This window comes from Marmota monax, unplaced genomic scaffold, assembly GCF_021218885.2.
Source record: "Marmota monax isolate L192 unplaced genomic scaffold, Marmota_monax_Labrador192_F-V1.1 WCK01_AAM20220418_F8-fsc00047, whole genome shotgun sequence".
Lineage (NCBI taxonomy): Eukaryota > Metazoa > Chordata > Mammalia > Rodentia > Sciuridae > Marmota > Marmota monax.
Genome location: NW_026692072.1, coordinates 6,956,440 through 6,969,606, shown reverse-complemented (window position 1 = coordinate 6,969,606; position 13,167 = coordinate 6,956,440). Strand labels below are relative to the sequence as shown.

Here is a 13,167-nt window from a genome sequence, read left to right as displayed (position 1 = left end):
TATCGCTTAGCTGAGGGAAAAGAATAAAATAGAACTTAAGTATGCAAAGTTGTATTGGTTAAGCATTCAGGACAGAAAACAGAGGTACCCAGGCTTGGAAAACAAGAGTGTGCATTCTGTGTAACAATCCACCAGCAAGGTGGATTTACCAGGGCAGCTGATTCTGGGGAAGAATAAGAAAAGTGCTCATTGAAGGTCATGATGCAGTAGATTATTTTCATACCAGATCAACAAACATTAAATAGCTTGAAAAGGGGAAAAGTTAATGACAAGAGAAACATTTAATCTGATTTTTTATTCCAAAATTTCAATTTCATTAATATTGGAGGGTGTAGTAATCAGAATAATGCCCCTCCAAAGATGTCCACTTCTTAATCCTCAGAACCTGTGATGGAGGAACATGGAAAGGCGCCATGAGCCAAGTAATTTAGGTACTCACAAGATGGTGGAATAGAAAAGGAATAGATTCTTCCCCCAAAAAATCCTCAGGATAACGTACAGTTCTACTGACATCTTGATTTTTACCCCAGTGAGATTTATTTTGGATCTCTGACCTTGAGAATTGCATGGTAATTTGTGTTGTTTTAAGTGAAGAGCTTGTGATAAATTATTAGATCAGCCATAGAAAATTAATACAGAACAGTACACAAGAATAATTTTTTAAAGCACTAATTAGATGAGATTACATACATAGCATTTAGTAAACTGCCTGGTCCTATTAAACTTTCCTTAAAAACAAAATCTGTCGTTGATAGCACTTTTAAGATGTCTGTTGATATCACTATTAAATGCATGCTTGTTATTAAAGAAGCATCCCTAACGTACACTTTCCTATACTGAAAATTGTATCCAAATAATATTTTCAACTATTTGAGTTCTCACTAAAGCACTTAATGGGCCTTAGTTAACCCGCGCAACCATGACCCCTTCCACCTTTTGCAAATTGAAGATTCAGATAGGCAGTGCAGAACTTAAATAAAGGGACCTTTTGCATCACCCCATTTTGAGGTTGATGTGATACTTGCACCACTAGGCCCTGGTGTTGAAGGAGAGACGTGTCAGGGAAGTAGCCAACAATATAAAAATCTATAGTTGAGTTTTATATTCCCTCATGACAAAGAGACCCAAGTACAAATGGAGTTTGCTCAAATGTATTCTCCTGCACCATAAAATAATGTGCAGACAACAAGTCACAGATCCCTGGTACTGGACCATTTAAATGCAGAATGAATAAACATTTGTACTTTCCTTTCCTTCACGGATTATAACTATCAACTCTAGGCAAATTGTTGCTTTCTTTATTTCCCTGGAGCTCTTGAACTGCCCCATCTATTAGGATATGCCATATACTTGCTCTTCCTTCTCTTTTTGATAACATTAGCTGACATTTCTAATCATTATTTAACAGATCCTAGTGCAAAACGTGATTGCTGGAAAAGCCATTGGTAGCTACTGACAAAGGAATCTGCTTTAATTACTTAGGAAACCAAACCTTAATTAGGAAGTCATAATGATTTTGTAGCAGAAAAAACATAATAATAATTCAATAATAACACCATATTTCATATACCTCAAAAACAGATAGAACTAATCTTGTTCTGAGATGCAAAAGTCTCCTTTCATAGCAGTCTACTGGAAGCTATCTATTAGAATCTCTCAGTGATGCCTCAAAGACAACTTTGAAAACCACTCAGTATAGGAGCAATTCTGATGTGATTTCAAAGCTGGAGAGATACATTATCATGGAAACATGATCTTGGCTGATTTGAATTTCATCTACTCCTGCGGCTTACTCGACCCTTGTGAAGTGATAATACCCCTTTATGACAACGCTGTTTTTTTTTTTTTTCTGCTTTACTAAAATGTATTGTCAGGAATAAAATGTGGTGATTCTAGCTGGAAGTAACAAGGGCAGATGGAATCCTGAAGTACAAAGATTTTATATTCCTAGATGAGAAGAACTCTCTTTATTCCAGTTGAAATTCTGCCTTTAACTGTCATGAAAACTACTAAAGTCAAAATTTGTAAAGAAAAGCAGATATTCTTTTTTATAGGTGCCTGATTTAGTAATCAATGGAGTTCTCAAGGGATGATAGTAATTCTAAACTGTGATTATGTATTAAATACATAAAATAATGTTATTTAATTATCAAAATACCTTTGGATTATTTGTTGAAGAATTGATCAGGCATTCTGATTTTTGTGCATATCATAATATTTTGAAAAGTTTACAGGTCACTATTTGCTCAGTGACAAATAAAAAGTCATGCATTGATGAGTAATTGGCTGCTGATTTTGTATAAGTGGAAAAGTTGGGGGGCACGTTTCTACTTCTCCATCCTAACTTGTCTTTGCACAAAGAGATTTGAAAATTGAAGCTTGTATCCAGACTGGATTTATTTTAATGTCCTCCATTATGATGGAGTTGATCCATGTGGACTATTGCTATTCAGGCATTTAGTGGGTTCCTAGGGTAATATTACAGAATCTAGAAGGCCACAAGTCTTGATGTGTCAATGACTGATGTAATGATGTAGGAAGAGACTTATTGTGGGAAGTATATACACCAATTCCCTGCCTATTTATTCAATCAGGGTGCTAAAGGATTGATGATATTATTTGGAAACAATACTACCTAGCTCCTCCCCCTTTCCCTAATTACTTAGGATCAAAGTATTGGGTTATTTTATTGTTCTTGGGACTGTATGGGCAACATATCAGAACTTTTACTTCTTAAAGTATTTTATCAGTCAGAAAGGTCAGGTGCATGAAAACATAGAAATGAAAGAGTCAAAGGTCTTACCTGGTCTCAAAATGGTAGCAGAAAAAGTAAGGGAATGGATATTTGAAGAAACTTGTTATTCACCATGGCTAAGTGCTCTAAGGTTAGATCTACTTTAATCTTTTTAGTACTGGGCTAGTGGACAAAGTCAAGATCCCACATGAGAACTGCGATTCATAAAATCTGGCATAAAATATTTAAGTCCTATCCTCTGTGTCTGAGATGTCAGTCTTAAACTTAATCACTTACCTCACAAAGGAAAAGAGACAGTATATGATCCGTGACACTCATAATCAGTAAACTAAGTCCCAGTATCTTTTTGCACAGAAATGCAGGCTAAATAAATTTACTCTGTATCCAAAATCAAATTTTAACACAGAAAACTTAATTTAACAAAACTTAACAATTTAATAAATATGTTTTTATGACTCTGCAGATGGTGGCAAATACTCCATAATAAAACTCTCTGTATCCCAACACTTATGAAGCCAAACAGACATAGGTTTAATTTCTTTATATATATGTATAATTTCTTTCTATATTATATATAATGTATATATAATATTTATATATGGTATACATATAATATTATTTATAAATACATTTGTAATGGTTTAGATGTTAGATATCCCTGAAAACTCATGTGTAATACAATACAAGAACATTCAGAAGTGAAATTATTGGGTTATGAGAGCCTTAACCTAATCAGTGAATTAGTCCTCTGATCCAGATTAACTGAGTGGTAACTAAAGGCACATAAGATGTGGGTAGAGGAGGCAACCATTCGGTGCGTGCCTTAGGAGAGTATATTTTTTATCTGGCAAGAAAATTCTCTCTTTGCTTTCTTATCATTATGTGAGCCACTTTCATCAACCACACCGTTCCACCATGATGTTCTGCTTTACCTCAAGCCCAAGGAATGGAGTTGAGTGCCTTTGACTGTGACGTCTGAAACGTTGAGCCCCAAATAAACTTTTTTCTCCCATAATTTTCTTGTCAGATGTTTTGGTTACAGCAAATGAAAAAGCTAATCCATATAATATGTATACATTAGTATATATGTATTTTATATATATGTATGAATTAATACTGTCCTCCTACCAGATTCTAGTAATTTAACATCTTCTGTGTCTTTTGTGTCTTTTCTAGTGATTAGTACTTTTAATTGTCCTAATTAATTCATAAAATATTAATAACAACATTAGGTATTACAACATATGCTAGCTTGCATTAAGTTATGCTAATGTAAACTAATATGTTGAGAAAAATTAAATTAGAATCAATTAGACATATTTTTAAAACAGTTTTGAGTTTCAAAAGTAATATATGTACATGGTTATCAAATAGGACAAAAGAAACAAAATTTAAATAAATGAATATGCATCTTTACTCACATATGTCCCATGTATATACTCCTTGCAAACAGCTGCAAATTGTTAATTTTTAAATGTATTTACATGTGAATATCTTATGATTGTAAAGGAATTCATAAAAACCCACACCTTAATCGAACCAGGGTTTTCTCATGTTGTCTACCTTTCTACTTTGAGAACTCCATTTGGGGAACAATGATATCACTCTTTCAAGCTTCCTGACTTCCTTATTTGGTCCTATATTGCTACTGAGCATAACCTTTTATAATGGTATTAGTCATCTTCTAACCATGCCCCCATATGACCACAATGAGAAAATAAAGTTGTTGAAAACTGTTAAGTAATATTGGGTCCCCTTGAAACCCAGACTGTCAATCAATCTGGGCTGCAATACCAAATTATCAGACTGAAAGGCTTAAACAGCACACATTTATTTCTCATAGTTCAGAAATCTGGGTAGTCTGAGATCAAGATAATAGAAGATCCAGTATCTGATGAAGGCCTGCTTCCTTATACTCTCATTGACAGGGACTAAAGAGAAAGCAAACTCTCTCATGTTTCTTCTAAAAGGGGCACTAATCCCAATGTGAGGCTCCACTCTCATGATATGATTACCCTCATCTCTAAAAGCCATCATATTGAGGATTAGGATTTTAAAATCAATTTGAGAGGGACACAAATATTCAGCCCATGGCACTGACCAAGTGAACATTGTTCTCACATATTTTTCAATCATGCTCTTCAGTTCTAGAAGGAAGACCAGCAATCTGTAACTCATTATTAACTGTAAACATAAGGAGACACGGATTCCCTTTTGAGAGGGCCAAATTCCTTTTCCCTATGATTCATAGCCTCAACTCCAGTGGGCAAGGGAAACTTTCAAGCAGCCAGAGTGGCAGAAATGAATTCTTTCATTTACACTGAAATAAATCCCCTTGCATCACTTCAGATTTCTCACCTATGAAAATGTGATTATGATCCTTTGCTTATGAATAGCACTATATATCATCCTGTAAATCATGGAGATTTTATTTCATGAATTAAGTATGAGGTTATCTGATGATTGAGAGATTCTTTGGGGAGGGGGGGAATGGGAAAACTAATTCTATATTGTTCTGTGATCCCTGTCAACTGCTACAAAGTTATCACTTTCTTAACCCTAAGGAAAGGTCAGGAGCAAATTTCAGCTACCTGAAACATGAAGATGTACTAGTCCCTAATCTCCAAGCACTATAACTTCTACCTCTTGTCTGAACTCCCCTATTTACATAATCTCTATGACTCACTTGATCTTGTAGACATTCTCTTTTGTTGCTATCTTTTCATGAACTCTTTTCTGTTAAACAACTTAAACACAAAATCAAGTCCATTAATTTTTCATACATTTGTAGAAGATAATGATGGTTATACCATAGGAATCAGACCACATTTTAGTATTGCCACTCATTGATCTCTTTTGTCAAGCCATAGGAATCCACAATCCTTTCTGAAAGTTTGAACTTCATGTCCTAAGAATGAAATAAAGGAAAAATGTCTATGTTTGAAAGGACAGAATGGAGATTATCTTTATAAGACTGAAGCAGAATGAGGAGAGCCTGGGTTTTGTGATTCAGATGTGTGAACTTTTGTGAGATGGGTAATTCAAATAACTTGACAATAGTGAGAATGAGAAATGTAAAAAGATGGATAATGTGTACAGCAATGAAGTTAGATAGGAGAAATTGATTCTGGTGTTTTCTAGTGCAGTGGGGTAACTATTTTGACCATGATTCATTTAATATTTGATGGTTGCTAGTGCGGAACATTGGGAATGTTCCCAACATATGCAGTGGTTCATGTTTGAGGTACTATGCATGCCCATCACCCTGTTCTGATTATTATACATCATATACTGAGGTGACAAAAATATGTGCAAATACCAATTATCAATTAGATAAATAGACAGATAGATAGATAGGTAGAGGGGAGGGAAAGTGGTAGAGAAAAATGAGTCCTTTGAGAATGGGCCCCAACTCAAGCATTAAAGATGAGGGATAGGCAGAGTGGAGAGGAGAGAGGGTAGATCTGAAAGGCAAGGTGAGTACCTCACCCAGAACAAGCAAATCACCACTTCCCAATGTGCCTTAGAATCTCCAAAAAATGAATCAAATAAAAACTGCTTAATTTGTTTTAATTAAAGTAGGTAGAGAGTTTTCAAAAATAAATTTCTATTCCTACCACAGTTTAAATATGATCTAACCAGTCTGTTTGAATACAACAGCCTTTACTATTTCAGGAAAAGATTTTAAAGGCCACAGAGTATCCACAAAGCTCAACCACTGACACCAATAATTGTGGTTTAAAGGGTGGTAATGATTCCCAAATGACAATGTACAAATATAATTTCTCACTCCAAATGTTCCTTTATAATTCTCTGTAGGAGGATAGGGAGCAATATAAAAACACGGCAATTTGCACAGATAAACACAATTTAGCTCCTTGTAATTACCATAGCCAGCCTTGGTATATCCTCAGTAGTAGAATTTCCACCATGAAAAAGAAGCTGCACTTTCCTCAGTATTATTGAGGACGGTGAACTCAGATTGCTGGTTCTCTACCTCTTTGGAATATTTCAGACTTGACATTAAAGTACTTAGCAATGACTCTCAGATCTAATAGGAGCAAAAGTTTACTTGAGAAAATACTAGCTTTATTATGGTCACTTTTCTAACTGTAACCACATTTTATAATTGACTTTCACTGTTTTGTGGTAGTAAGTAATTGACCTTTATCTTCTTTCCTGAACACTAGAATTAAAAATATTTATGGTTTGCAGTAATGCATTCACTTCCATAGCAAAATGTTGCCAATTGGTGTTTTTCTCCTCTTTTTCAGAAGATGATTACAGGTTCACAATTTACAAGGTATTGTAACATTTCAACAGGAAATTGTAAGCCTTTATCTTTTGACAGCAAGAGGGAATTACTGCCCTTTTTTAAATAGCCACCCTATTTTGTCCAAATAAATGATTCATGCTGGAGTCTTCATGATTTCTTTTGTTGGTTTCCGTGAATTTCAACACAGGCAGTCAAAAGGGAAAAGAAGTAATGTGTTTCTGAAAATTTTACCAAATTATAGGTTTTATATGGGAAGGAGGATGCATTCAAATGTCTTTAGTCCTGGTTTCTTCTTCCTTCTATGCTTTATTAATACAAAGCTTAGAGCAAGGGAAAGAAAATAAATGAGAGGGTAGAAAATGAATATTTTCTTTCTATTTACTGTGACTGCTATGTGTCAACTTAGTTTCCTTATCCTTTTAGAGAAATAAAAATAAGAAAGGTATGCTTGTGTCATACTGAATGAATAACACCTATCAACAATCTCAAACAAGTCCTCTTTATTAAAAAATAACATTTTTGTGAGTGTGCTTATTTCTAAATTTATCGACATTTTAATGACAAACAACAAAAATGAACTATCAATGAATTCATGCAGTAGCATATTAATTTTAGTTTTAGTTAGAACTATTTTGTTTGTTGCTTTTTTATTGTTATTGTTTGTTTAGGTTTTTATTTTCTTTTTACATTCTTTTTTATTTTTTTTTATTTTTTGGTCCCACAGATTGAACCCAGGGCTTTGCACGTGGTTGGCTTTAGGCTTATGTTCTATCACTGAGCTGTATCCCCAATCACTTGCTTTTAATTTTCTTTAGATTTTTTCATCTCTTAGAAATGCATAGTTGGCAGGCACTTCAATGTCCTCTAATTTAATAATGTTACATATGTGCATACAGCAGTTTCTTTGTAGCCTCAACTAACCTGTGTGGTTTAAAATTTGTAAGACTTTTATTCAGGTCAATCCCTGGAATGTTGAATCCATCTTTTTCATTTTCAGCATTACTCACCTTTGGAATTGGTTGTTTTTATTATGGAAGGCTTTCTTGTGTATTTCTTGTGCAACCACCCTAGCTGCTACATCCATAATTCCTTGTAATATTCCCCTCATTTTGCCAACTAAAAATAGCTCTTGCCAAATGTCCCTCCTTGGGAAACAAAATCAACCCTAAGAATCACTGTGCTTGCCTATGATCACATTTCAATTTCTTTGAAATTCTTCAAAAATGATTATCTAAGGATCTATCTTATCTTATTACATGGTAACTAAATGATAAATGGAAGTGTGAAAGTATTGATGTATGTGCACATCCTTTTTTGTCTAATTTGAATACAAGCATTGCTGAATTGTTGAATATATATAGATGTATACATAATGTACACACACACACACACACACACTTGCACATAGACCTTGATGTTTCTAAATCTCATGCCTGTTCTATGTCTGTTACAGTAAACATAACCATCTTGGTGTACATTATCACATATTTATGCCATCCTTGCATTTTTAGAAATAGAGACATTATTTCCTTATGTAACTCAAAGGTCAAGTATTTTCATGGCAATATTTGCTGGATTTAGACAGCATTTGATTTCTAATTTCCTCTATTACCTAGTTGTTGAGTGTTCAGAGTCTCACCCATGAAGCTAAATCAATAATGACATGATATTAATAATACTAATAATCTAATCATTTGATTGAGAATAGTAAATGGGTAAATGTGTGTGAAAGTATATAGTACACCAAAAATTTACTCAGGAATTATTATTCTCAATTCTCTAAAACACAATGACTGTGTTATTAATAGCTAGAGAAGCCAGTAGCAAAAGATGTAATTTTCCCACTCCTGAAAATTCTTCATCAAGCAGACTTTTTAAAGTGACTTTGGAATATACTAATAAAAAGGCTTGAAGCTTTGTGATGTCAAAAACTTAAAGACCTTTGATTGAATTCCAGTTCTGATTTTATTTGGTGCCAGAATCCTAAAAGTCATTAACATCTTAGAAATTAAGTTTTCTTGAAAAAAATAAATAAATAAACTTAAAAATTCTTACAAATTTTGAAATATGGCAAATACATGGCCCTGTTTTTTTTTTTTTTTTTTTCTGTATGGGAAAATGATCCAGAAAGACAAACAGAGGAAATGTGTTTCTATCAGGGAAGCCATCCCTAAGTATGTCAAGTGATTTATAAACGAGATTGTAAGCCACGGAGAATGAAAAAAGAACCTGGTGATACCAGTATTCAAAATACTGGGACTCTAAATTGAGCTGAAATCTTCCAGGTCAGAACAAAGCTACTAAAAGTGTCAGCCCTGCAGAAAAAGGGCAAGATGATGGTTCATTTCTCAGTGTGATCGGCAGCAGCTTTCAAGTGTGAGCAGCACAATCGGGACCTTATTTCTGTACATACTCACAGCCAAGCACTTGGATCTTCATTTTTATTCCAATGGTCACCTCCCTACAACTCTGTAAATGCTGTTCTCCACCAGTACCTGTCTCACCTCTTCCCTAGCTTTCTAGACTACAGAGGATTCATTCCCTTTTAAATTAAAAAAAAAAAAAAAAGGTAAATGAGTTTGGCAAGTGCTAAGGAAGATGGGGGCAGAGGATGTATGCTTTTCCCATGTGGTTTTAAAGCAGTTGTGAAATGTATACTGAGAGTTTCAGGAATTCATGGCCCCTTGGATATAGTACATTAATGCTTTTCTTTATATGCTGATCTTAATACCTCTGTCACCATAGGAACAATGTCATAAGCTCTGCTTTTGGCATCTATCCAATTTCCTTTCAGCTCACAGCAAACATCTGCTATGACCCCTTGCCCAGAGGCTCAACTGTGAAGCAGAATTTCATCTGTGTGTGTGTGTGTGTGTGTGTGTGTGTGTGTGTTTTAAATAGGGTCTACAGTAAGAATTACTGGCATGGAAAATCGCTTCCTTGATAATCAATCTCAATATTAAACTGATGGCATAAGTTTGTTTTTAAATTAATCATTACTTGCTAAATCAAGTAGAAGTGTAAAAATACTTGTAACACATAAAATATATGAAATGACATTTTTTACGAAAACACATGTATTTACTACTCAGTTCCCAAACAGCATTGTCTACAGGTCCAATCCTATAAATCCCTCATATTACTGTTTTAAAATACTTAAATCATTCATTTGAGGTGTTATTTTGTATGTTTGATATCATTTGCAGGTTTGCATATTTTTCAATTCATAAAAGAGACTCTGTATATTTTTTTCTAGGACTTATTTTTAATTCAAAATAATGTTTCTTATATTCCATGTTGTATCATGTCCTAGTCTACCCTTGATGAAGCTTGGCTTTTCCAGTTCTTACTACTACAAATTGCACTTATGAACATTCTTGTCAATGACATCCAGATTATGCAAAAGAATTTCTGAGGGTGTGGTTTTAGGAGTGCAATAACAGGATCATATGCTAAGTAGGTACACATTTAACATTTGTAGATAATAGCAAATCTCTCCAAAGTAAGAGTTCTATTTTTCAGTCCCCAACACTGTACAAGTAGTGCTGATCCATATACTTCCACTGTTTATATTCAGTGGCTTTTTAAAATAAATTGAAATGGTATCTTATATGATGAGGATTTAGAATTCCCTTACGATTAATGACTGAGCACTCTTTTTTTTTTTTTTTAATGTTGCTCTTTGATTTCCCTTGTATGTGAAGAGACTATTGAACATTTTACTCATTTTTCTACTTGGAGTTTCTTTCCTATCAAGAACTCTTGATATGAAGATATTGTAGAGATCTTTGTTTATTTTGGAAATAGTATTTTGTGAGTGTTATATGTTCCTTATTCCCATCAATGGATCATTCTTTTGTGTTGTTTTAATCCATTTTTCTGTTGATGTGCACCTGGTCTAGTACAATAACTTGGCACTGTAAATTATGTTGCTATAAACAAGGGTATGCATTCACTATAGAATGCTGACTTTAATTCCTTTTGACAGATACTGAGGAGTGGTATAGCTGGGTCATATGGTGACTCTATCCCTTTTGAGACACCTGCATATTTTCCACAGTCATTATACTAATTCAAAATCCCACTAGTAATGTAGAAGTGTTCCATTTTCCCCTTGCCAACATTTATTATTATTTGTTTTGATGATTGCCCTTCTAACTGGATTGAGAAAAACCCCTCAGTGAGGTTTCGTTTTGCATTTCCCTGATTTATAAAGATGTTGAACATTTTTTTTATATACTTGTTGGCCATTTGTATTTCTTACATTGGGAAATGTCTGTTAAATTTATTTGTCAACTTACTGATTAATTGGTTTTTTGTTCATTTTTTAGTTATTTATATATTTTGAATATTCGTTCTCTGTCAGAAGAGTAGCTGGCAAAGATTTTTCTCTCATTCTGTAGGGTTTTGCTTCACATTCTTAATTGTTTATTCTGCTATGCAGAAGCTTTTAAATTTATTGTCATTCCACTTACTGATCCTTGGCTTTATGACATACATCACAGAACTAAAAATAAACAGTTTAATATGAATAAACTCTTTTCAATAACTTCTATTGAAAATTCTATCTTTTCCCATTAAAACATATGAGTCATAATAAATCAGGCTTCCTCATATGCATGTTTTAGAATCTGGTGTCTCTATTCTGGTACATGGGTCAATGTTTATATTATCTTATTGGTGTCACAGTGTCTTACTATTTTATTTTCTAATAATGACCTCAACCCCTCCCTATAAATTTCTTCTTTTTGAGTGTTTATTCATACTTGATTGTTTCTTCTTCTGTCAAAAAACTAATTCTGGTTCTTTCAAGCAAGTAATTCAAGAGAGAGGTAGTGAAACTCCACTGGCTTTCAGGAGTGAGTCATGAGCTTTACACTCTGTCTTTTGGAAAGCACAGGTCACCAAATTCCACAGAGAAAGGGATTGAAGAGAGGTGTAAATACCAGGAGGTGAGAATCATTCAGAGCAACCTAGGAGTATGGGACTTTGGGCAAACACATAAATCACAGTAATTTTACATATTATTGCAAACATAAAGCTTTTGGATTTAAAAACAGGTATATTACAAGATGGATTTATATGTGAGGTGAGAGTTTATATTTTAAAATATATTGCTCAGTTTCCCACTTTAAAATTGTCTCTAGTATAGAGAGACTGTAAAAAAATTCTTGACAGGATATATATTTCAACCCTCAAAAACTTCACTTTTAAGTAAATATCAATATTCTAATTTTAAAGTCAAAGAAACAAATTCAGAGTTCTCATGTTGCTTTTAAAATTTACAAAAACTTAAAGTGTCAGAAGTGGGGTTCTAGCTTGCATATAGTAGACTTCAAATCTCATGCACTTTGCAGATAGCAAACTGCCCCAGGTTTATGTCAGAGGAGTTTACGGGTATTCCCATATATCAGTACAGGGAATGTCTAGTTAGGTGTAAACTTTGTGAAGGGTATGCTTATTCGCTTTGTCCAAATTTCAAATCAATGTCAAAACAGCAAATATTGCTGAGAGTAATCCAGGTAAGGACTCATTCCTTCTTCAACAATATCAGAAGTTAGTTTGGCTCGGAAATTTGTAAGAAACAGCAAAATATCCAGAGAAATAAACATCACATCAGAACGGAAGGCAATTTTTTGTTGTTTGCTAGATGTATTTTAAATATATCAAATACTTAAAATGGATATGCTTCTAGTCTAGTGGATTATGGTGTAAACCAGAATCTGTCTTTTAAGGGATTCCTGAGAAGTATCCTAATTTTTCTATGCTTACTCTTTCTCCTTTTTAAATTTGCTTTCTTTTTCACACTGATGCACACTGTCTTGCTAATTCTTTATACAGTGGTTAATATGGGTGGGATTATACTGACGGAATGGAACATTCTTGTAAATGGTATTTGTGAACTTGTTTTTAGAAATAGCTTGTTATCGCTTCTCGGCCTTTTGGCTAAGATCAAGTGTAGAAATAGCTTGTTATGACAATTGTATTTCTGATGCCATGAAATGTGTTTAGAATGGATCCTGTGTTCAACAAATAATATCCTTTGTGATCAGGAATGATGCTAGCTATTCAAGTTATTTGCCCTTACAATTGCTTCCTGAGTTACATATCCAGATCTTTTTGCTTTTTGAGACAG

The 13,167-nt window shown here is 33.9% G+C and overlaps 1 protein-coding gene and 1 non-coding gene across 11 annotated transcripts in view; both read left to right on the top strand.

Moving 5' to 3' along the window:
• The window catches only part of Lrrc4c (leucine rich repeat containing 4C), a 1,168,074-nt gene that overhangs the window by 613,908 nt on the left and 540,999 nt on the right, over positions 1–13,167 (top strand). The gene's annotated exons all lie outside the window — the stretch shown is intronic.
• Positions 12,958–13,147, top strand: LOC124102114 (U2 spliceosomal RNA). Its single transcript, XR_006854805.1, has one exon. It is a non-coding gene; the product is annotated as a U2 spliceosomal RNA (small nuclear RNA).